Source organism: Neomonachus schauinslandi, chromosome 10, assembly GCF_002201575.2.
Source record: "Neomonachus schauinslandi chromosome 10, ASM220157v2, whole genome shotgun sequence".
Lineage (NCBI taxonomy): Eukaryota > Metazoa > Chordata > Mammalia > Carnivora > Phocidae > Neomonachus > Neomonachus schauinslandi.
This window is the reverse complement of record NC_058412.1, coordinates 98,374,508-98,399,642: the sequence shown is the minus strand read 5'-3', so window position 1 is coordinate 98,399,642 and position 25,135 is coordinate 98,374,508. Positions and strand designations below refer to the sequence as shown.

Genomic DNA, 25,135 nt, shown 5'->3' with positions numbered 1-25,135 from the left:
TAAATAAATAAAATCTTTAAAAAAAAAAAGATCTTAAAAAAAAAAGATATTGTGTCACTTCCATGTTGAAACTTCAAGATCTAGTTTGCAATTTGTAGTGTTCTTTCCTCTTGTCAGTGTGACCCAGATGCTCATGGCTCTGTTGGTCTGGGTCTCTGACTGAAGACAAAATGGAGCAGAGACTTCTACCAACCTAAGATGGACATGTGGTAAGAGTAAGAAATAATAATTATGTCATTGAGATTTGAAAGTTGTTTGTTCCTGCAACATATCCTAGCCTGTTCTAACTGATTCAGATAGGGAACATATTAGAATACATTTCTAGAAGTTAAAACAATAGTTTTCTTTCACCCATGTAGATTTATAAGTTCTCAAAGTTAAAGAGCTCAGGGCAATTTTTTACTATCATAGGGAGAAAAAAATTATCTAGGCTCCTTGTATTAGCTTATTTGACTAGTAGTTGTGATACTGGTATTAGTGAGCAGTAATATTTGGGGACAAGGAGTCTGTATTAATTATAGCTGCAGGGTAGGATCAGTTTATCAGTTTTTTTTTCCCTACTTAAAACAGAATCTTTCAGTGATTCATCACCAAGTATATTTGGTCCAATGACAATAATATTGGAGACCACAGGATGTTCTTAATATACTGGTTTTTCATTTTCTTTGATTTAAGTGAGCTCACTATTTAAGGGAAGATTCTTAATTTCTTCACTTTGTTTAACAAAAGTCAATGAAAAAAGGAGGGTATCATTGATGAGTGGGGATAGCATTAGGTTTGTCATTCAAGCAGATGGTTTGTGGACCTCAAGAATTTCCTTACTCTCTGCTAGTCCTGAGCTATTATAAACTCAGGTACAGATCTTACTGATTCATTATGTGGCTTTGGGCAAGGCACTTAATCACATTTGATCTCAGTTTCCTCATCTTTAAAATGAGGATAATAACACTGTCGTAAGTCATAGGGATGTTGTGTGGATAAACTAATTAATGATTGTAAAATGCTTTGAAAGTGCAAAGTGTTGTATAATTGTTAGGTGCTATTATTAAGAAGTATTATTAGTGTGTTGTGTTTAATTTTTATTAGGGTTTTCTCTGCTTTGAAGTCAGCATCCACGTGGATTGTGGGGTAAGTTTAAGTTTACAGATATGCTGCTCTAGTCCCTTTTTTTGCCTGGAGAAAATATTCAGTAGCTAGGGTAATCATCATTATGAAGAGTATCTCTTCAAGATAAAAAGATAGGAAATGATCTTCCTTTTAAAAAATGGAAATTGCTCTAACTTTAAAAGTATCAATCAATTCTTTAAAACCTCATACAGCCCTATGTTTCAATAAAAGTCTAACAACGTGCAAAATTTGAAACTTCAGGCATTTTCTGCTTCAGCATAAGATAGGAAATGTTCTTGCTTAGATAACTTTAAATCAGCTGAACCAGCTTTTTCTAATTTTCCCACAATGTTTGCTTCAAGGATGAAAACAAACGAGGTATCCTCCTGAGGAAAGAAATTCTGGTCTGTGGCTATGTTTTGCATTTGTAAAAAGTTAAAACCGTGACCCAAATTAATTTTCATTTGCTTTATAGACTCTCTGTTGGGAAATGTGTTTCTAGGTACATAAAAACAAGCTATTCTTTTGAAGGTCAACTACACACCATATTTATAGATGACTATATGATAGAGCTAAATAACACTGGCTTTGAGGCAAAAAGACCATGGTCAGGCCTTCGGAAGATTGCTTATTAGTTGTGTGTGTTTTGACAAAATAATTTAATATCTGTCTTAGTTTCCATATTTTAGTATGTGTGTAAAATATACCTACAAGGGCTTTAGGAAGTGTCAAAGAAGGTAAAATCTTTGAAAAAAATGTTTTACAAATCAAATGAACTACTTAACTTATATTATTTAACATTTTCAATTATCTTACATTTAATTTGTTCTTGAGTTAACAAGCCCCTAAATATATTTTCATGGATAATAAGGATAATAGAAACTCAAATAATTTCCTTCAAACTTTCTAAAGTCCATGTCTTTAGTCTTAAATTCCATAGCATGATGAGAAAGAAGTCAATATACACTTTCTAAGTTCTTCATTAAGTACATTGAAGGGATATCAGAGATTTGAATGGGTACTTTGGCCATTGCTAATATTGCATATCTTTTTTTTGTTTTTTGTTTTTTTGGGGTTTTTGGGTTTTTTTTTTTTTTTTGCTTTTCTTAAATAGTGTGTGCAGACCTGTACAGCATTACATTTTAAAAATCACTAGAAACTATGAATACAGGAGAAACTTGTTTAGCATACAAAAGGATAAAACTCTTACCAAAGAAATCTAATGTTTAAGTCCAAGTCACAAAAAGAGTTTTAAGAATTTGATTATATTGTGGGGCGGCTGGGTGGCTCAGTCGTTAAGCGTCTGCCTTCGGCTCAGGTCATGATCCCGGGGTCCTGGGATCGAGCCCCACATCGGGCTCCCTGCTCAGTGGGAAGCCTGCTTCTCCCTCTCCCACTCCCCCTGCTTGTGTTCCCTCTCTCGCTGTGCCTCTCTCTGTCAAATAAATAAATAAAATCTTTAAAAAAAAAAAAGAATTTGATCATATTGTTCTACTATAGAGGATAAACACTTCAAGAAACTTCTGAGAGACCAAAAGTTTTCAGAAGCTAGCCTTCTAGGATCAGAGGAGTCAAATACTTAGGCCACCCTTGATGCACCGTTGTTTCCCCCAAATATTACACTTCTTGTGATGGCCTAAATCTTTTCAAGAACAATAAATCCTACCATCAGTTTGTTTATTCCCGAAAATGTTGACCTCATTAAAGGACAGCCAATATACCAGAGCTGTTTATCCCCTCACAGGTGCCAAAGAAAAGGGCAACGGCAGAATTTTTAAAGTTTGCCCCATTATTTTTAGGTTCATTGGCATACTGCCAAGAGTAGATGCTCTGGTGTGCCACCCAGCTCCCCCTTTTAGAACTGAGACACTTATCCCGTGTTTTTGGGAATATTGTCTGCTGATGACTCTGCCTGGATTGACTTCTGTTGAAGGGAGCTTTTCCCTCCAAGGTCACACCTGCCTCCCTGGGGCTAACTCACATATAGTAACTGTTAATATAGACAGTACAAAGCCATAGCCCCTTGCCTTGATGGGGAACAACTCTGAAGGACTATCCCAATGCCAGAGATTCCTGTATGAATGGGTTGAGGCCTCTGTCACGACTGAATTGCAATTTAGTTTCTTTTTTCAACCAATCTTCAGATTGTCAGAACAATATCTGGGTTCAATTCATAACATAATACGTCCAAGGAAATGCTAGGTATGCTATAGGAGGAAGCCCAAAGCTTTGTAGACCCTAGCTAATATGTCAGGAAATGTTTTACATTTCAGGAACTAGAATATTTGGGACTGGATCCAGAGAATGCTAGATGGAAGTGGCTGGAACATAAAGTTGAATAAAGGAAAGTTTATTAACATGGGAGGATTTGCCTATGACACAGAATTTAATACTAGCAGTGACTTTGGGAAATAGTGTTAACATATTGCTAGGATGCCCCTTAGAAACTTACAAAAAGTGATGGCCTCCAGAATGAAAAATGGAAATGCCAGAATTACTGTGGTAGACAGTAAATGAAGGAATCAAAAGGCTCAGAGAAGTTGGCTTGATAGATTAGATATGCATAAGGCTGGAAACCCAACCACATGGCCATATTCTCCAGGAAGACCTAGGGGATGCTCCATTTACCAAGGTGATAATGAAATCACTAGTGAAATGAGCACCATTATCTCTGAGAAGCCCAATGGTACCTATTTTTTATTGGCTAAGGCTGAATGAAAAGCTGTTGTTACAGAATGGACTTTCTGATAGCAAAGTCGATGATGGACATAGCCTGGTTCCTATAAAGAACAGATAAATCCTGGTGAATGACAGAAGACTACCACAAATGCAGCTAAGCTTCACGTACATGATTTGCAGCCATTGAACTGGCAAATGCATTCTTTCCCATCCCTGTCAGGGAAGAGGAACGGAAGCACTTTGCGTTCACTTGGGTTAGACAACAGTAAAAATTTATGTCTAGCTTCAGGGCTGTGCTCCTGTCTTGCCGTTTGAACGGATCTGGACTGTCTGGATGTTCTGATGAACATCGTATTAGTCTATTATTTGATGACATCATGTTTACCAGATTGATCTGCTGTAAGTGGCAAGCCTTAGTAAGGCATGTCTGTCTGACCCAGAGGGTAGGAGATAAAAGTCATGGAAATTCAGGAGTCCTCTACATTAGTAAAGTTTTTAGGGACCTGAGGTATGCTGGGACATTTGTACCACTTGGATATCCCCTTCAGGGATGAGACATTCATTCCCTCAGTTGCTAAAAGTACTGACTGCTGATGATGCAAAACTAATTGCCTCTATGGGAATTGACCTCTGCTGAAAGTAACTGTCTCACCAAGGTCGTGGCCCTCCGCAGGAGTAGCCTGCATTTAATGACTGGTTAATGCAGGAACACAAAAGCCTAGCTCCATCAAAAACTAATGATGTAATGTATGGTGATTAACATAATAAAAAAAAGGATTAAAAAAAAAAAGCCTAGCTCCACTGCCTTGATAGGGGCCAATTCTGAAGGGCCCTTCCAGGTTCAGAGGTCTGGGTGGGATCAGCTGAAATCTCTGTTGCCAACTGCATTGCAATTCAACTTCTGCTTTTCAATCCTGCTGTTTGTACTCTTTTACAGACATTGTCCTGAGAGAATTCCTTCATGAACTTCCTGCACACAGATACGTGCCTGAGAGTCAGTTTTGTGGGGGAGTGGAACTTAGAACCTTGTCCCCAACATCAAAATATAATTTAATTAAAAAATACTTATATTTGCTTATTTATTTATTATTTTAAATATTTATTTACTTTAGTTAATAAGTTCTCACTATTAGCATATTCAAAAACACCCCCAGGTATTCTCCTGTGTTTTGAATCTCAAGAGCTATGTCTTTTATTCATTCTATTTGATTCAACAATTCAAGAGTGCCTGATACGTATTAGGCATTGTGCCAGGCATTCTGGATTTAATGGCAAATAATATCTGACCTCATGGTTGAATGGGACAAGCAGTTAAATTAACAGACAATTAAGTACACTATGATTAATAGAGCATGTTGTGGGAATCCAGGGGTAGGACATTTAATTTAGATTGTTGAGCAGGGTAACAGAGAGAAATCTTTCAGGTTTTCTGAAAAAGTGTCTGATCTCAGCCTTCAAGATAAGTAGAAATTATTTAGATAAAGAAAATAGTTCAAAGAGTGGGAACAATGTGAATAAGAAGGTTTGGAGGTAAGAAAGCACTTTGATAGAACCAGACCAAGGGCTATAGGGGAGACTAGTGTGAGGAACAGAGGAAACCAGTTAGGAGTTCCTTAGAGCAGTATGGCTAAGAAGTGATTGTTTAAACTACTGTTGTGGCAGAGAAAATGGAGACAATAAAATAATGGATTCCTGAGATCGAAAGGAAGTTGAAGCAATAAAAGTGGCTGACAGATTAATATGGGAATGTAGAGAGTTAAAGGTGCCTGATGAGGGTGAGGGTGACAGTGGTACATTTAAGTGTGTTTATATGTATTGAGTGGAATGCAGATAAGGTGAAATATCATGACTTGTTTTTTGATATTTCTTTTTCTTTTTTTATTAATATGTTAATCACCATACATTACATCATTAGTTTTTGATGTAGTGTTCCATGATTCATTTTTTGTGTATAACACCCAGTGCTCCATGCAGAACATGCCCTCTTTAATACCCATCACTAGGCTAACCCATCCTCCGACCCCCCTCCCCTCTAGGACCCTCAGTTTGTTTTTCAGAGTCCATCATCTCTTATGTTTCATCTCCCCCTCCGATTTCCCCCCCTTCATTAGTCCCCTCCTGCTATCTTCTTTTTTTTTTAACATCTAATGTATTATTTCTTTCAGAGGTACAGATCTGTGATTAGACAGCCTTGCATAATTCACAGCACGCACCATAGCCCATACCCTCCCCAATGTCTATCACCCAGCCACCCCATTCCTCCCACCCCCCACCACTTCAGCAATCCTCAGTTTGTTTCCTGAGATTAAGAATTCTTATCAGTGAGGTCATATGATACATGTCTTTCTCTGATTGACTTATTTTGCTCAGCATAACACCCTCCAGTTCCGTTCACGTCATTGCAAATGGCAAGATTTCATTCCTTTTGAAGGCTGCATAATATTCCACTGTATACATATACCACTTCTTCTTTATCCATTCATCTGTCGATGGACATCTAGTCTCTTTCCACAGTTAGGCTATTGCGGACATTGCTGCTATAAACATCGGGGTGCATGTACCCCTTCGAATCCCTACATTTGTATCTTTGGCATAAATACCCAGTAAGGCAATTGCTGGATCATAGGGTAGCTCTATTTTCAACTTTTTGAGGAACCTCCATACAGTTTTCCAGAGTGGCTGCACCAGCTTGCATTCCCACCAACAGTGTAGGAGGGTTCCCCTTTCTCCGCATCCCCGCCAACATCTGTCATTTCCTGACTTGTTAATTTTAGCCATTCTGACTGGTGTGAGGTGGTATCTCATTGAGGTTTTGATTTGGATTTCCCTGATGCCGAGCGATGTTGAGCACTTTTTCATGTGTCTCTTAGCCATTTGGATGTCTTCTTTGGGAAAATGTCTGTTCATGTCTTCTGCCCATTTCTTGATTGGATCATTTGTTCTTTGGGTGTTGAGTTTGATAAGTTCTTTATAGATTTTGGATACTAGCCCTTTATCTGATATGTCATTTGCAAATATCTTCTCCCATTCTGTCGGTTGTCTTTTGGTTTGGTTGACTGTTTCCTTTGCTGTGCAAAAGCTTTTTATCTTGATGAGGTCCCAATAGTTCATTTTTGCCCTTGCTTCCCTTGCCTTTGGCGATGTTTCTAGGAAGAAGTTGCTGTGGCTGAGGTCGAAGAGGTTGCTGCCTGTGTTCTCCTTTAGGATTTTGATGGACTCCTGTCTCACATTTAGGTCTTTCAACCATTTGGAGTCTATTTTTGTGTGTGGTGTAAGGCGATGGTCCAGTTTCATTCTTCTGCATGTGGCTGTACAATTTTCCCAACACCATTTGTTGAAGAGACTGTCTTTGTTCCATTGGACATTCTTTCCTGCTTTGTCAAAGATGAGTTGACCATAGAGTTGAGGGTCCATTTCTGGGCTCTCTATTCTGTTACATTGATCTATGTGTCTTTTTTTGTGCCACTACCATACTCTCTTGATGATGACAGCTTTGTAATAGAGCTGGAAGTCCAGAATTGTGATGCCGCCGGCTTTGCTTTTCTTTTTCAACATTCCTCTGGCTATGCGGGGTCTTTTCTGGTTCCATACAAATTTTAGGATGATTTGTTCCATTTCTTTGAAAAAAGTGGATGGTATTTTGATGGGGATTGCATTGAATGTGTAGCTTGCTCTAGGTAGCATTGACATCTTCACAATATTTGTTCTTCAAATCCATGAACATGGAATATTTTTCCATTTCTTTGTGTCTTCCTCAATTTCTTTCATGAGTATTTTATCATTTTCTGAGTACAGATTCTTTGCCTCTTTGGTTAGATTTATTCCTAGGTATCTTATGTTGCTGGGTGCAATTATAAATGGGATCGACTCCTTAATTTCTCTTTCTTCTGTCTTGTTGTTGGGTATAGGAATGCCACTGATTTCTGAGCATTGATTTTCTATCCTGCCACTTGACTGAATTCCTGTATGAGTTCTAGCAGTTTTGGGGTGGAGTCTTTTGGGTTTTCCACATAAAGTATCATATCATCTGCAAAGAGTGAGAGTTTGACTTCTTTGCCGATTTGGATGCCTTTGGTTTCTTTTTGTTCTCTGATTGCTGAGGCTAAGACTTCTAATACTGTGTTGAACAGTAGTGGTGATAGTGGACATCCCTGCCATGTTCCTGACCTTAGGGGAAAAGCTCTCAGTTTTTCCCCACTGAGAATGATATTTGCTGTGGGTTTTTCATAGATGGCTTTTATGATATTGAGGTATGTATCCTCTATCCCTATACTCTGAAGAGTTTTGATCAAGAAAGGATGCTGTACTTTGTCAAATGATTTTTCTGCTTCTATTGAGAGGATCATATGGTTCTTGTTCTTTCTTTTGTTAATGTATTGTATCACATTGACTGATTTGCGGATGTTGAACCAACCTTGCAGCCCAGGGATAAATCTCACTTGGTCGTGGTGAATAATCCTTTTAATGTACTGTTGGATCCTACTGGCTAGTATTTTGGTGAGAATTGTTGCATCCATGTTCATCAGGGATATTGGTCTGTAATTCTCCTTTTTGATGGGGTCTTTGTCTGGTTTTGGGATCAAGGTAATGCTGGCCTCATAAAACGAGTTTGGAAGTTTTCCTTCCATTTCTATTTTTTGGAACAGTTTCAGTAGATTGATATTCTTCCTTAAATGTTCCGTAGAATTTCCCTGGGAAGCCATCTGGCCCTCGGCTCTTGTTTGTTGGGAGGTTTTTGATGACTGTTTCAATTTCCTCAGTGGGTATAGGTCTGTTTAGGTTTTCTCTTTCTTCCTGGTTCAGTTTTGGTAGTTGATACATCTCTAGTAATGCATCCATTACTGCCAGGTTATCTAATTTGCTGGCATAGAGTTGCTCATAATATGTTCTTATAATTGTTTGTATTTCTTTGGTGTTGGTTGTGATCTCTCCTCTTTCATTCATGATTTTATTTATTTGCGTTGTTTCTCTTTTCTTTTTGATAAGTCTGGCCAGGGGTTTACAATCTTGTTAATTCTTTCAAAGAACCAGCTCCTAGTTTCGTTGATCCGTTCTACTGTTCTTTTAGTTTCTATTTCATTGATTTCTGCTCTGATCTTTATGATTTCTCTTCTCCTGCTGGGTTTAGGCTTTATTTGCTGTTCTTTCTCCAGCTCCTTTAGGTGGAGGGTTAGGTTGTGTATTTGAGACCTTTCTTGTTTCTTGAGAAAGGCTTGTATTGCTGTATACTTTCCTTTTAGGACTGCCTTTGCTGCATCCCAAAGATTTTGAATAGTTGTGTTTTCATTTTCATTGGTTTCCATGAATTTTTTAAATTCTTTAATTTCCTGGTTGACCCATACATTCATTCTTTCTTTTTTTTTTTTTAAAGATTTTATTTATTTATTTGAGACAGAGAGAATGAGAGAGAGAGAGAGCACATGAGAGGGGGGAGGGGCAGAGGGAGAAACAGACTCCCTGCCGAGCAGGGAGCCGACCCATTCATTCTTTAGTAGGATGCTCTTTAGCCTCCCTGTATTTGAGTTCTTTCCAACTTTCCTCTTGTGATTGAGTTCTAGTTTCAAAGTACTGTGGTCTGAAAATATGCAGGGAATGATCTCAAACTTTTGGTACCAGTTGAGACCTGATTTATGACCTAGGATGTGATCTATTCTGGAGAATGTTCCATGGGCACTAGAGAAGAATGTGTATTCTGTTGCTTTGGGATGGAGTGTTCTGAATATGTCTGTGAAGTCCATTTGGTCCAGTGTGTCATTTAAAGTCTTTATTTCCTTGTTGATCTTTTGCTTAGATGATCTGTCCATTTCAGTGAGGGGGGTGTTAAAGTCCCCAACTATTATTGTATTGTTGTTGATGTGTTTCTTTGCTTTTGTTATTAATTGCCTTATATAATTGGCTGTTCCCATGTTAGGGGCATAGATATTTACAATTGTTAGATCTTCTTGTTGGATAGACCCTTTAAGTGTGATATAGTGTCCTTTGTCATTTCTTATTACAGTCTTTGGTTTAAATTTGATTTGTCTGATATAAGGATTGCCACCCCACCTTTCTTTCAGTGTGCATTAGCATGATAAATGGTTTTCCACCCCTTCACTTTCAATGTGGGGGTGTCTTTGGGTCTAAAATGAGTCTCTTGCAGACAGCGTATCAATGGGTCTTGTTGTTTAATCCAATCTGATAGCCTGTGTCTTTTGATTGGGGCATTTAGCCCATTTACATTCAGGGTAACTATATTAAAAGATAGGAATTTAGTGCCATTGTATTGCCTGTAAGGTAACTGTTACTGTATATTGTTTGTGTTCCTTTCTGGTCTATGTTACTTTTAGGCTCTGTCTTTGCTTAGAGGACTCCTTTCAATATTTCTTGCAGGGCTTGTTTCCTGTTTGCAAATTCCTTTAGTTTTTGTTTGTCCTGGAACCTTTTTATCTCTCCTTCTATTTTCAATGAGAGCCTAGCTGGATATAGTATTCTTGGCTGCATATTTTTCTCATTTAGTGCTCTGAATATATCCTGCCAGTCCTTTCTGGCCTTCCAGGTCTCTGTGGATAGGTCTGTTGCCAGTCTAATGTTTCTACCATTGTAGGTTACAGATCTCTTCTCCCAAGCTGCTTTCAGAATTTTCTCTTTGTCTCTGAGACTCGTAACTTTTACTCTTAGATGTCGGGGTGTTGACCTATTTTTATTGATTTTGAGAAGGGTTCTCTGTGCCTCCTGGATTTTGATGCCTGTTTCCTTCCCCAAATTAGGGAAGTTCTCTGCTATAATTTGCTCCAATATACCTTCTGCCCCCCTCTCTCTTTCTTCTTCTTCTGGGATCCCAATTATTCTAATGTTGTTTCGTCTTATGGTATCACTTATCTCTCGAATTCTGCCCTCATGATTCAGTAGTTGTTTATCTCGCTTTTTCTCAGCTTCTTTATTTTCCATCATTTGGTCTTCTATATCACTAATTCTCTCTTCTGCCTCCTTTATACTAGCAGTTAGAGCCTCCATTTTTGATTGAACCTCATTAATAGCCTTTTTGATTTTGACTTGGTTAGATTTTAGTTCTTTTATTTCTCCAGAAAGGGTTTCTCTAATAACTTCCATGCTTTTTTCAAGCCCAGCTAGTATCTTTAAAATCATCATTCTGAACTCTAGTTCCGATATCTTACCAAAGTCCGATTTGATTAGGTCCCTGGCAGTTGGTATTGCCTCTTGTTCTTTTTGTTGAGGTGATTATTTCAGTCTTGTCATTTTGTCCAGAGGAGAATACATGAATGAGAAAACAAAATGCTAACAGGGTAACAATGTCCCCAGAAAATATACACTAAACAAATCAGAAAAGACCTGAAACTAGGGAAAAAGAAAGGGAAAGAAAGAAAAAAAGAAAAAGATAAAAACAAACAAAAAGAAAACAAAACAAGAAATGCAGAATATGATCAAATATGGCCATGCTGGTGCATAGATCAGCGCCACACACTAGATCTTGGGTGTATTTTGGTCTGTTAGAAGAAAGTGACTCCCAAAATTTTAAAGAGAGGAAAACTTATATGTGTACAAAAATAACGGTTAATATGATGAAGGGATGGAATATGATTGTAAAGATGAAAATTATAAAAGATTTTTTAAAGGAATTGAGAAGATAAGAAGTTGGTTGAAAGTAGAAAGAAGAGGATTAAAAAAAAAAAGGAGAATGTGATCAGGCAGGAGAATAGAAGAAAGTCATACACTAGAGATTTAGAGTATATTTTGATCTGTTAGAAGAAACTGTATCTCAAAATTTTAAAGAGAGAACAATTTATATATATATATATATATATATATATATATATATATATACCAAAAATAAGGGTCACTACTATGAAGCGATAGAATATGACTCTAAGAATGAAAAATAAAAAATATTTTTCTAAAAAAGGGATTGATAAGATGTTGGTTGAAAAAGGGAAATAGAAAAGTTCAGAAATAAAAAAAAGGACAGTTAAATAAAAATTAACTTTGAAATACTAAAAATCATGGTAAAAAAGCCATGAATTCTATGTGCAGTATTCCCCTAGTGCTGGAGTTCTGCCGTTCTCATTGATCGGTAAACTTGGTCTTGGCTGGCTGTTCTTGCTGATCTTTGGGGGGAGGGGCCTGTTGCCATGGTTCCCAAATGTCTTTGCCTGAGGTGGAATTGCCCCGCCCTTGCTGGACCGGCCTAAGTAATCTGCTTGTGTTTGCTCTTGGGAGCTTTTGTTCCCTGCAAGCTTTCCGTACAGCTTTGGAGGATGAGGGTGAAAATGGCGGTCTCCCAATCTCCGCCCTGGATGAGCCATGAACTCAGGGCCCCACTCCTCAGTGCGCCCCCAGAGAAAAGCAGTCAATCACTCCCGTCTCCCCGGTCTTGGCCGCACTCCGTGCTCACCTGGCCTGTGACCGAGCATTTCTATCTCTGGCACCCGACCCCGTGTGGGGTCTCCAAAGCCAGCAGGTCCCTACAGTGGGCTCCTGTACCACTCCTCCCTGGGGGAGGAAAAGGAGTCTCCCCGGATCTGCCGCTTGTTGGGTCCCTGCTGGAGGATCTGTGGCCCGACTGTGCCACGGATCATGGTTTATGGCAACCCCGAGCTGAGAGCCCGCTCCTCGGCTCCGTCTCTGCAGCCGACTTTCCTGCTCCCATACCTGGGAGCCCTGCCACGCTCAGGCATCCCTGGTGTTTCTGTGACCTTGATGGTCCTGAGACCACACTGTCCCAGTGAGGGTTCCACCTCCGCTTAGCCACTGGAGCAACGTCCCTCAGCGGAGCAGATTTCTAAAAGTTCCTATTTTGTGCTCCGCGGCTCTATCACTTGCCAGCAGCGGCCGACGGAGGCCCCCTCCCCCACCGTCTATCCTCCTGAATATCGCCTGGGATTCACTTCTCTGCACGTCCTACCTTCCAGAAAGTGGTTGCTTTTCTGTTCAGAGAGTTGTTGCTATTCTCTTCTTGATCTCCTGTTGAGTTTGTACGTGTTCAGAATGGTTTGATCCCTATCCAGATGAATTCCTGGGACCAGATGAAATCCAGGTCTCCTACTCCTCCACCATCTTGCTCCGCCCCCCTATTTTGATATTTCTTTCAAGAAACTTTGAGATATTTATCGAAAGGCCATTTGTGGATTGAGAGATCTGGGTTTAGGAGACCACATCTGATTGACAGTAGAAGTCATGGGATGATCTTATCCAGGAGCAGATTAAGAGTGAGAATAAAGTGGAGCTGGAGTTGTCTTCAGCAAAGACAGTGACAAGAGCTGTCTGTGGTCATCATCATCTCTGTAGGAATCTTGAGTTACAGGACACTATTTAGTATGGTCTTTTACCCAGGATGCATAATCCAAGGTTTCTTAATCTTCCTTCAGAGTTCTACTGATAAATTTCTTTGGAACTTTGGTCAAGTTTGCTATCTTCCCATTTAGTTGTACAGCCTGGAATTAGACACATTCTATTTTATGTTTTCATATTTGACTAGACCAGAATTAAGAAGCCCTCCCAGTGTGTCATATGCTTCACTGTCCCAGGAAAACAGGAGTACCACTTGTGACTTCTCTAAAGTATGTGCCCCAATGGCAATTCCTGCATGTCTTAAGAGAGTTGTGGATTGAAAACCAATGTAGTCCATGGACAGAGCAACATGATGGGACAGTGTGTTTCGGATATCACTTGGTTCTTCATGCAAGATCATTTGACTGAGAAATGCATTTAATTATTTTTACCCCTTAAAGAATATTTCCACCCCTCCATTAAATGAACCAGATTTTATTATTTTTTTATTTTTTTAATTTTTTTTAAAGATTTTATTTATTTATTTGAGACAGAGAGAATGAGAGAGACAGCACATGAGAGGGGGGAGGGTCAGAGGGAGAAGCAGGCTCCCTGCCGAGCAGGGAGCCCGATGCGGGACTCGATCCAGGGACTCCAGGATCATGACCTGAGCCGAAGGCAGTCGCTTAACCAACTGAGCCACCCAGGCGCCCCTGAACCAAATTTTAAACAAAAATTGAAAAGTCCCTCACGTGTAATCCAAAACACAGCACACAGTCCTTTGATTTCTAAGAATTAGCTGTTATACTCCATTATTTAAAAGCAAGTTAAACTTTGTTTAAACCTTAAAAGCAGATGACAACCAATTATCTTTAATAGTGAGATAATTTTCTTACCTTATAGTCTTTATTTGTTTATTAATTATTTAGGAGAGAAGTTAAATGATTTTTAAAACTCTTTTTACCTGAAATGAATAAATAATTTATGTGTAGAGTCTTTCAGTTGCATGTAATTATTGTGAAGCTACAGGAAGGGTGGTTTTCTAAATCTTGAGTGACTGATTTCAGCTTTCCTCCCTGACTCCATCTCTCTAAGTCTTCAAGAGGGGTAATAAATGCACAGACCCTGGGAAGGAGCACACTGCAGAGATGTGCTGGAAATTAGCTTTGGAGTCTGAGTGTTCTCCCTCAAGCCAAGCCCTTTATCTTTCTATTCTGAAGAACTGTAGTCCATCTATTTATTTTTTTATCAATCTCAATATTTATAATGTTCAACCCTAAAACACCAAGGTTTGTCCTCATTCTTCTGTCTCAGAGAGACACAGATACAAAGAAATAAGAGCATTAGCTTTTAGCAGCTCCTTTTATGTGCCAAGTTCTTTATATATTTATTAACCCTTTTAAGATTTACACAACCCTATAAGTTGGTGCAATTATTATCCCCCACCCTTGTAGATGAGCAAATAGAGGCAGATAAAAGTTAAGTAACTTGTCCAGAAAGTGCAAGACTAGGATTGGAGTCTCAGCACTTTGGCTCTGGAGCCCATCCTCTTAACCATCCTGCTATCATGTCTTTCAACAGTGTGAGCTTTTAAAACAACAAAGATATTTGGTGTGCTGCAGAATGCAAATGGGGGATTTGGGCAGGAATGGAGCAAAAAAAAAAAAAAAATTCTTCACAGGTGGCTGAGATTAAAAGCCTGAGAGCATCTATGCCAATTTCTAAAGCTTATACTCTAAGTTTTAAAAAAATGTTTTGTTTTTCGTTAAACATGTTGCACAGTAGCTAATTTTGACCAGCTAAACTTGTTTGATCCTTCAAGAAGTAGGTCCCAGAGACTCAAAGGTCAAATTGCAGTGAATTAAAATTAACAATTATTGGGGCGCCTGGGTGGCTCAGTCGTTAAGCGTCTGCCTTCGGCTCAGGTCATGATCTCAGGGTCCTGGGATCGAGCCCCGCATTGGGCTCCCTGCTCAGCGGGAAGCCTGCTTCTCCCTTACCCACTCCCTCTGCTTGTGTTCCTTCTCTCACTGTGTCTCTCTGTCAAATAAATAAAATCTTTAAAAAATAAAAAATATAAATAAATAAAATAAATAAAATAAAATAAAATTAACTATTATTTTCTAAAAATTCATGTAACTCAGGAATGATGAAGGCCTTCTAAACTATAAATGCAGATTACTTCTAATTATAATGCCTTTCCCCCTAGATTATTGATCTCTGATATAAATAGGATTTTAATTAGTTCACACCAGCCTGAATGCCTAGGATTTGAGTAAAAATATGCCCATCATCAAGAAAATAAATTTATTTAGGCATTTAAAACCATTCAAGAAAGAAAGCTAACAAAATTTAAATCTTAAAGAGTATTATTATCTACATTGGAAAGAGTTGCATATTGTCTAATCTTTAATGAAGTATGTTTGGGACATCATTTCAACAAGACAATTCACAGATCTTTAGTTGAATCCAACAATTTTAAACACTTTCCTGTACTCACAGACGTTTTACATTTCCCCACTTAACAGGAATGTAATTCACCAATGGAATGACTTTTTTGGGTCTTTAGACTTTCGGGTGTTCCAACAACTAGTTTGTCTACCTCTTACTAAACCAGTTGGGATCATCAGTACATTTCTATTTGTCCTTTTTAAAATTGTTACTGGTTATTTTAAGGAATATATGGGGCTCTTCATGAACTTGCATGCCATTGACAATCTTTTCTATTGGTGTAACTTTAACATATAAGCTATTGGAATGAGCATGCCAATTGGAGGACTCCAAACAGTGACAGTGACCACCTGAATAGGTAAAAATTTCAGATTAAAAAGAAAAAATTAAAGCGGTGCCTGGCTGGCTCAGTTTTTATTATTGATATTCTTTTTCTTGAAAAGTAAATTCATTATAATTTATTCTCAGCTGTGTTAGACAGAGACCAGCATGGGTAATTAAAAAATAAAATGAAAAATTACAAAAGTAGTACATATTCATTTAAAAACTCAATACAATAAAGAACAAAGTAAAAATTATCAATATATATATATATTGATGAAATCAGCACCTTTAATAGTTTAGCGTGAGCTTTTGCGGCCTTTTTTTTCTAATCACATAAAAATATGTATACAAATTTAAACTTATGTACTAAGTATCTACTGTATGGCAGGCATGGCTTTGCTTAGCTACAAGTAGACTGAGATTCTGTTCAGTGTTTCCTCTCATTCTGAGATCCAGGCTCAAGGAGTGGCCCCTGTCTGGGATATGACAGTGCACAGGAGACAGAAGAGGAGAGAGAGAGAGAGACTGAGGGACACGGAATTTTAAGCTTCTGCTCAATTGTGGCAAATATCATATCTTTTCATATTCTATTAGTTTAGAGGATCCCCTGTGAATATTTTTCATGCCTAATATTTGGCCACAATTTTGGCTCTTTTTTTGTTATGCCCCCTCTCAACTGAGAGATTCAAATTCATTTTCATACATGGTCCCCCCCAGCAAAAGTGGTCAGAGAATTTGGGCAAACCAGCACTTCCTCAGAGGTTTTTTGTAACGTGCCTGTGTGGCTACTATGGAGCATGGGATGAAAGTAGAGTCTACAGATGATGACTCTGGTTTTCAAAACTGAAGGCTTTTTGTTTTCAAGATATCCGAGATAGGCATAACCTGTTGAAGTAAAAACCCTACACTTAAAATAAGTGTAGGTTTCTTTGATCTGAAATTTTGTATTTGTCTGACACTAACAGATCTGGGCAGGAGACTATGGCCTTGAAGTCTACTTCTTGCAAGGAAGAGAAGAAAACGTTGAGACCCATGTTACCCCTCAGGTTCAATCTCCTTTACCTCCTTGTGGTCTGCAGGGAAATTTTTTGCTCTAGTCTCCTCTCCCAGGCAAGGTTCTGTAGTTAACATTTTAGTCAACAGTCCTCTGGTGAATATTTATTGAGTATAAAGTGCAATGAGGACAAGGAGGTAAAGATGCACCTTCAGGGAGCTATGTCTTTAATTATCGTATGATCTCACTGATATGTGGAATTTGAGAAACAAGACAGAGGATCATAGGGGAAGGGAGGGAAAAATGAAACAAGACAAAACCAGAGAGGGAGACAAACTGTAAGAGACTCTTAATCTCAGGAAACAAACTGAGGGTTGCTGGAGAGGCGGGGGGTGGGAGGGATGGGGTGGCTGGATGATGGACACTGGGGAGGGTATGTGCTATGGTGAGTGCTGTGAATTGGGTAAGACTGATGAATCACAGACCTGTACCCCTGAAACAAATAATACATTAAATGTTAATAATAACTAGCTAACTAACTAACTAAATAAATGGGGGGGGAAAAAAGAAGCGATGTCTTTATCCTGGTCTGGAAAAAAAAAACACACACACCAAAAGCAAAAACCCCCAAAACTACAGAAAACTCCTAAAGGGAGTGTGAAAAAATGCAAATGTCTCAGCTGTGCAGTCACTGTGGGGTTATTTCTGTGTTCTTCAGGACCAGGCTCCAGTGGGGGAAAGCTGGCATTGTCATGGCGTTACCATTTCGTGCTTGCTGTGAATTGTTAGAGGTTATCACCTGACTTCTCACCAGTGCTTGTATTCAACTTGTCACAGTCCAAGCCCAGGGTTGCCTCACTAAGCCTGCTGGCAGAGGTCCAGCAGAGCCACATTTGTACCTGGAAAAAGTCATTTAAAGTGCTCCCTTTTTAACTTTCCAAAAAGCAGAGGCAGTACTGACCATGCTCATAGTAAGTGATCAAGCTCATTTATGCTGAATTCTCTGTGCTCAGAAAGAATGTCCTAGCAGAATAGTGTCCAGAAATGAGAGGGCCTTCTTTGCAATACAAAGGTAAAAAATGCTAACATACAGTTATCAGTTGTGCTGAGAATTAATATTTATTTATTAATAGATTATAACAATTACCTTCTGGCTGATGGATTTATCATTAAAACAGACATGAGGCCTATTTCAATTTTGCGATCAATTCTTCATCTTGATCAAAACTTTATTCATGTATGTAACTTCCTTATTATGTGGTCGTCTTGATTTAGGTTCAAGTCTTAAACGACAAGTATTAAATGATGAATATTAACCATGGGGTACAAGCATCCTTTGAAGAAATCAAGAGTATAAAACTAATTGTCATATAATATTGGAATAAAAACTGTAGGGATGTTATGACAAATGGTAATAAATGCTGAGTTTTCCCCAATGATATGAAACACATTTGACAGAATACAAAATATTAAGAACATGTTTATAAACTAAATTAATCTAATGTTGAGTGGAAAAATGGAATTTGATTTATTTATGTTTTGCTTTATTGCATCTATTAATTTTTAAATATTGCACAATTTGTTTTCAGGTTTTATTTATCTTCATGTTTACTTTATATAATTCTATTGTTTATTACAATACACAGAGCTTGTCATCTATAAGAATAAGAATTCTATTAAAACATCATTTTAATATGATAATGAATGGAAAAGTTTAATTCCATTTTATTTTTTCATGATATAATTTATTTCAGAAGTTCCTCTTAAGCCAGAAGTATTTGGGAGGAATATTGATATGGAGGATAGTGCTTTTTTTTCTCTGTCACTTCATCTGTAAAACTGAGATGAAATGAATCTCTAAATAGATATCTTTTTATCCCCTTGATTGTTTTCAGAGGAAATGATTACTATGATGTGAAACTATACATAATTCTCCCCATTTCACCCCAGGTATTCCCCCACTCCCCACCTCCAAAGGGCAGCCTGAAGCCTCCTCAACTTTACACCCTCCAAATATCATCCCCAAATAAATAAAACCAGAATATGTTTGGAGCTGTATGGCCTAAAGCCAAGCAGTATCTCCACTAGATAGTTTGGAAGTGAGGGGATAATAAAGATAGTAAAGAGGCAACGGATGTAAAAGACTACTTTTCTCCTATGTTATTTCATTAATCTGGAATTGACAGAGTTAGAACATTGTTTTGGTTCTCTTTATCCCCCTCCTCCCACCTTCTTTTGCTGGGGACCACTACAGCATTTGAACTTACATCTCTGTATCCGCTTCTGGGGCACTAGGGGAAACACCTGCAATGTTGAGACCAGCAAAGCAAGAATGATCCTGGAAATCCTACTTGGTGGCCGTGTACTTGGAAAAAAGGCCGCATGATCTTTCTGGCTCCGCTCAGTGTCTAAGGATACCTTGCTTCCTTTGCTTGCATCCCACAAACTATTTCCCTCATCCTATTTACTGCAGCAAATCTCTCCTTAGTTGATGAGATTGTGTTTATCTCCTTGTAAGCCCTACCTATCCTGAATGGTCTGTCATTGTCTGCCTTTAAAATCCTTCCTCTTCCTCTCTTTAAATAATGATGGGGCTAAGTTATACCCAAAGCTCACCCTCAGACTATTTTCCTCAGTACCTTGCAGAAAACACCAAACAAAAATACCATTTTAAAATGGTGCCTGGAAAATCAAATGGGAGCCCTGTAGAAGAGAGGAAATGATGCATAGAGATTTTATTTTGATTCATCACCAGGTTGACTAGATGCCCAGCCTTCTTACTATTCATGAGGTCTGCACCTATGCTCTGGTGTTTCTTTATGTTATATATATATATATATTTTTTTTTTTGCAAGAAAAAAGAGGATAGCAACAAAATGTTCTACAAATTTTTCAGAGTGTTGTATTTTATACCTATAAGCGCTTTTGAACATCTGCTAAGTGTAAGGGACTGTGCCTGGTGTCAGAGATTCAAAAAATAATAAAATACGGTTCCCTCTGTATTTGGAGAGAAGGTCAGAAGCACATTAATTACAGGTAAGGTGAAGGATATCCTGAGGAAGAAAGCATTGATACTGATGGAGTCTGTTTAGTTAAAGGCAGTGAATTGTGGAAAAGTAAAACTCTCATGAAGACTGGAATTAAATATGAGAAAAGAAGCCCAATAGCTAAGATATAGAATAATGACAGTAGGTAAGAAAGTATAGAATCACTGAATTGAGATGACTTTTCATAGTCTACAAACAAGATGTGGTGTGTTAATGTTATATATCTATTGAAAAATGAAAAAATGGAGAGAACCAGGAAGATGAGAGATGACAGAGAGCAAGGTAGGAAGAGAAGGAAGTTCTGAAAGGTTTCCATCTGACACTCTTATAAGCTTCCTTTCTAGACTGGTTTAAAGGATTAGCTTGCCTTGACTTTTGTATTTCTAAGGGTCACCTCTATTGGTGTACCTTGATTTCTCTAAATTTAAGAAGAAAAAAAAAAAACTGCTCTGTGATGGATATTACAGTCACTCTTTTAAAGTGCTCTTCAGACACTGGTTAGTGTTCCAGTCGACCACTGAGTTGTATGAGTCCTGTCCAAGTTGGCCATCCTTCCAGGGTCATTGATTTATTAACATTAAACTGCATAATTGGGAATTACGTTGAGGAGAAGACCGAGTAAAATGTTAAAGTGAACACCAGAGGGGAAAAAACTATATCTGAGGCTTGTAAGCTGTCACCTTGCTCAGTATCTCTGTGTTCCCCAACACCCTGAAGGCCTAATCCTGCTTTCCATGTAGTTTTACACGCATAGACTCTTTTCTTCGTTATGATTTGCCGATTCCCTCTTGTTCACACTGTACTATGGCAATAATCTTTGTCACTTCTGAATTGGTGTCCAGGTGGCTGCTGTCACATTACACCCATTTTTAGATGTTCCTCAAACCCACTGAGGTGATGTGTGGTTTTCAGAAAGTGTGATTTCTTTTTTTTTTTTCCTTCAAGTTTTGTCTCTTCGGTGGAAGAGAAATATGCTGTCGTCTTTGACAGCTGGACAAGGAGAGATTGCAATCTCATTTCCTTCTCAGTATTTTCTACCTTGGCAGCATCATGAATAAGCAACATTTTAGATGGTTGACTTCCAAAAAATGTTTCCTGTCAAGCTCCTGTCCGATTTTTGGAAGTCAGGGAACAACTTCTTTTCAGTTGTGATATTTCTATAATTTTGTTTTTGAAGTCTGAATTATGATTTTTTTTTTCTTTCTAAAGCTTATTTTTTTTCATAACCTAAGCTAGGGAAAAAAGGTGGCTCAATTCCTTTTTGTGTTTAATTTGAGATAGAGGACATCCTCCAGGTCAGTGGTACCATTATATTGATGGTGTCCACCAATAGAATCTATGATGAGATTTTTTTTACTAATAGTTTAAATTAATATTGTTATATTTTAAATTGAATTCTATCTATCAAGAATCAATGTCTAGGTGACCTTTCAGTGATCATTTTTAGGATATCATGTGATTTTTAAAAATCCCACTCATTTCCTTCATAGGAATATAGCATACATTGAAAGGAATTGGAAAAGGGAACATTGTCCCTGTCATGGAAACCTTTCTTTCCAACCTTCTCTCTTTTCTCCTCAGTCCCTAAAATCGTTAGGAGGAAAATAAATTGGGAAAAAAAACTGGACATTTCAGCATTGGTCTCACTTGGAACTAAGAGAATGAAATGAAAGTCTTTTAAACACACCGGAAATCTTTTCCTGCTGCTTTCTTTCCTACTTCAAGCTATAACTTTAATGGTTCTTGTTGGCATTCCAGTTTAGGCCACCCTATGGTTAAACCTCTACAGGATTATTTCTACAGAGGCAGCTCAGCATTGTTGTTGAAGGTGTGGTATTAGAAGACTGTGTGGCCCCAAACCTGATTCTGCCAGGATTTATGTGACTTTTAGCAAGTTCCTTGCTCTCTCATTTCCCCAGTTTGTTCGTCTGTATAATGGGGATAATAAAAATATTATTCATGTCATCAGTTTGTTATAAGAATTAGATAAGTGAATATATGTAAAGTATTAGCAGCTCATAGTAGGCATTATGTATGTGTGATAAAGAAATACATACACACTTAATCCAGCCTCCTATTGTACAGGGCCACTGGCCATTTTATCCACCAGTGGTGTTCATAGTTTTAAACTTGGCAGCAACACACATTTGCTCACTTGCTTCCAAATAAGTCCCCTAGGTTTCTTGACTAATGTGGAGCAATTAATAAGTGTAAGCCATGTACATATTAGCAGAGTATAATGTAACCCCACTCCTTTTTTGGGGGAGGGATCTGTTGTGAGTAAACTTAAAATTGCTTTTAGTGGATAAGAGTTCATCTCTTAAAGGAGTTAGCATATCAGTGAGATTCAGTACCTTCTCCTTAAGCCCCCTCAGTTCACTCATTTCATGCCCAATTTTATGAAATGCAATCAATTCTTGTCTGTCTTGTCTAAAATGTTTACTGTTACTTAGCTAACTATCTTAGAAGGTTCGAATAGAGTTAATTCCTGTGGCTAGGAAAATTCCTTTAGTCAGTAGATTTTCAATGACCTATGGCCAGGCAGGACTGTGGTTTCATTTCAGCTGCAATCAGGATACACTTACATAGCTCAGTGGGGATTTCTCCACCATTTTTCGTCCTTCAGAAGCTGATTACAGAATAGCTATCATTCAATGAAAAGTCTAAAGACTTGTCTAATTCTCTTGCAGTTCACAGCCCTTTAGCCAACTACAGTTGTACACCATCAAAAGTGGGATTTACTGAGCTATCACTCAAATTCCTCCTTGATTCAGGTTCTAAGTTTCAGGATTATTTCAGTGTTAGGAATGATACGTCAACACTAATGCAGTATTGCACAAGTATAGCTCAAGTCAGTTTAATGGGGGAACACCATTTTTCTGTAATCTCAGAGTAGGGCATACTTCTTGTCACTCTCCCAGGAGCCTTTATACAATTCAGAACTCACTGTAATCTCTGGCTAATGTGACAACACATCCCTGGTGCTTTGTTTATTAGTAACATGAATGGCACTGGCATTTTGTGGAAACACCATAAAACGTTCATGATTCATTTAGTCCATTTGTAATTAAGACAGTCTTGAACTTTGGGAGCATTCACAGATTTCAATTTTGTAAGTAAAGTGAGATGTTAGAGTATTTTGTATTACCTTATAATATACCACTTCATAATTCACTCTTCCTGAAAGGAAATGGAAAGGGAAAAGAAACATTAATTTAATGGTGTTAATGAAGTAATCGGTCATACAGATTTTTTCATGTTAGACAGTAATGCACTTGAGGCTGCTTACATTCCATTTGGCATGTGTGAGCCTGATCATCAGATGAAACAGCTCCTCTGGTGACCCTGAGTCATTTGTTCACCGCCCTAGCCTTTCTTCCTGCCACAGTCCTTGAAGCCTGGTGTTCTTCAAATATCTATTGAATGTATGAGTGAGTAAATGAATGGATGGATGGATGTCTATATGTGTGGATGGGTGGAATTAAAAAAATAAAACAAAAAACACTTAAGCCTCATTTCCTCACCTGTGACATGGGAATTAGAATGCCAATATGATGGGATGATTGGGAGAATTAAAAGCAATGATGTATATAAGTACTTACTAGCAGATAGCTAGCACCTGAGTGCTAAAAATTATAGCTTTAATAAAATATAAAATTCTGATTATTTTCAATGACTCTATATTTTTGCCAGCCATTAAAACTGTGCTCTTGTGAGTCAAAGAAACAGAAGTGAATCTGGATTGTAGTTTTGTATTCTTCGTGCCTAGGAAGTGATGTTTCATCATGAGGCAAGGGCTTTCGTTCCATGACTAAGAGCCTGATGCGGCTTAACAACCGCTAGTAACAGTGGAAGAATCTAAGTAGTCTGTTAGCTAGGAAGCTGTGGTCAATAAGTGTGAGTGTTGATCTTCAAAAGCCCTTTGCTACTTTGTCGTGGTTTAGTTGCCTTTTCTTGATAACTCATTAAAATAAAAACTGGGATTCATCCTCATAGAGTTTTCAAAGACTATTTTTATAATTTAGCATTCCAATGACATTTTATATTTACAGATTATTATATGATAATATTTTGTCCTGCTGTCTCACCCCAGTGTAGATTAATATGTCCTTATTATTGCAGTTTTCCAAAACTCTCTAGACAAATGTCTTTAAGAGTCAGTGTTCCATTTTACATAAGTTTATCAAATATGCAACGAATGAACTATATCGATACAATATTTGAAATTAATGCTTATCTGATGGAATACTGAGACAGTACATAGCTGCATATACATGATGTTGTTTTTACCTTCTTGCTTGGTTTTTGGCTACAAAGGCAAAATTTTATCATTCTTGTGTTCACATGTCAAAAACAATGGTAATACCAAATACCATTCATGCTTGTGGGAGCATGGAGTGGGTGACTGAAAGCAAACAACAAACATAAGAACAGTATGGTGGCAAGTAGAAGCAAAGCCATAGAAGGGGGCACAGAAAGGGGGGAAAAAAGGCCAATATGATGATTAAAGAATGCCATGTTCCGATGATTATTTTACATTTGAGTGTTGGGCAATATTTAGAAAGAGACTAAAACATTATTTCACAGGGATAATGATTATTTTAGAATTATTTCTTGTCAGTGATAAATAACTTCATTTAAAAACAAAACCCAACTTTTTGCAATTGTTGTCAGTTTTAAAAATTTCCTTCACTCTAAGATTAAATATAACTGTAAAGCTCTTGAAAAATTTAGTATATTACCTAAGTGCTTTTTTTTTAAATTTTTTAATTTTTTTTTATTCTTATGTTAATCCCCATACATTACATCATTAGTTTTAGATGAAGTGTTCCATGATTCATTGTTTGTGCATAACACCCAGTGCTCCATGCAGAATGTGCCCTCCTCAATACCCACCACCAGGCTAACCCATCCTCCCACCCCCCTCCCCTCTAGAACCCTGTTTGTTTTTCAGAGTCCATCGTCTCTCATGGTTCATCTACCCCTCCGATTTCCCCCGCTTCATTCATCCCCTCCCGCTACCTTCTTCTTCTTCTTTTTTTTTTTCTTAACATATATTGCATTATTTGTTTCAGAGGTACAGATCTGAGATTCAACAGTCTTGCACAATTCACAGCGCTTACCAGAGCACATACCCTCCCCAGTGTCTATCACCCAGTCACCCCATCCTTCCCACCCCACCCCCCACTCCAGCAACCCTCAGTTTGTTTCCTGAGATTAAGAATTCCTCATATCAGTGAGATCATATGATACATGTCTTTCTCTGTTT

The 25,135-nt window shown here is 38.0% G+C and overlaps 1 protein-coding gene across 1 annotated transcript in view; it reads left to right on the top strand.

The window, feature by feature from the left end:
* MACROD2 (mono-ADP ribosylhydrolase 2) overlaps nucleotides 1-25,135 on the top strand; it is a 2,055,604-nt gene that overhangs the window by 665,134 nt on the left and 1,365,335 nt on the right. The window lies entirely within an intron of this gene.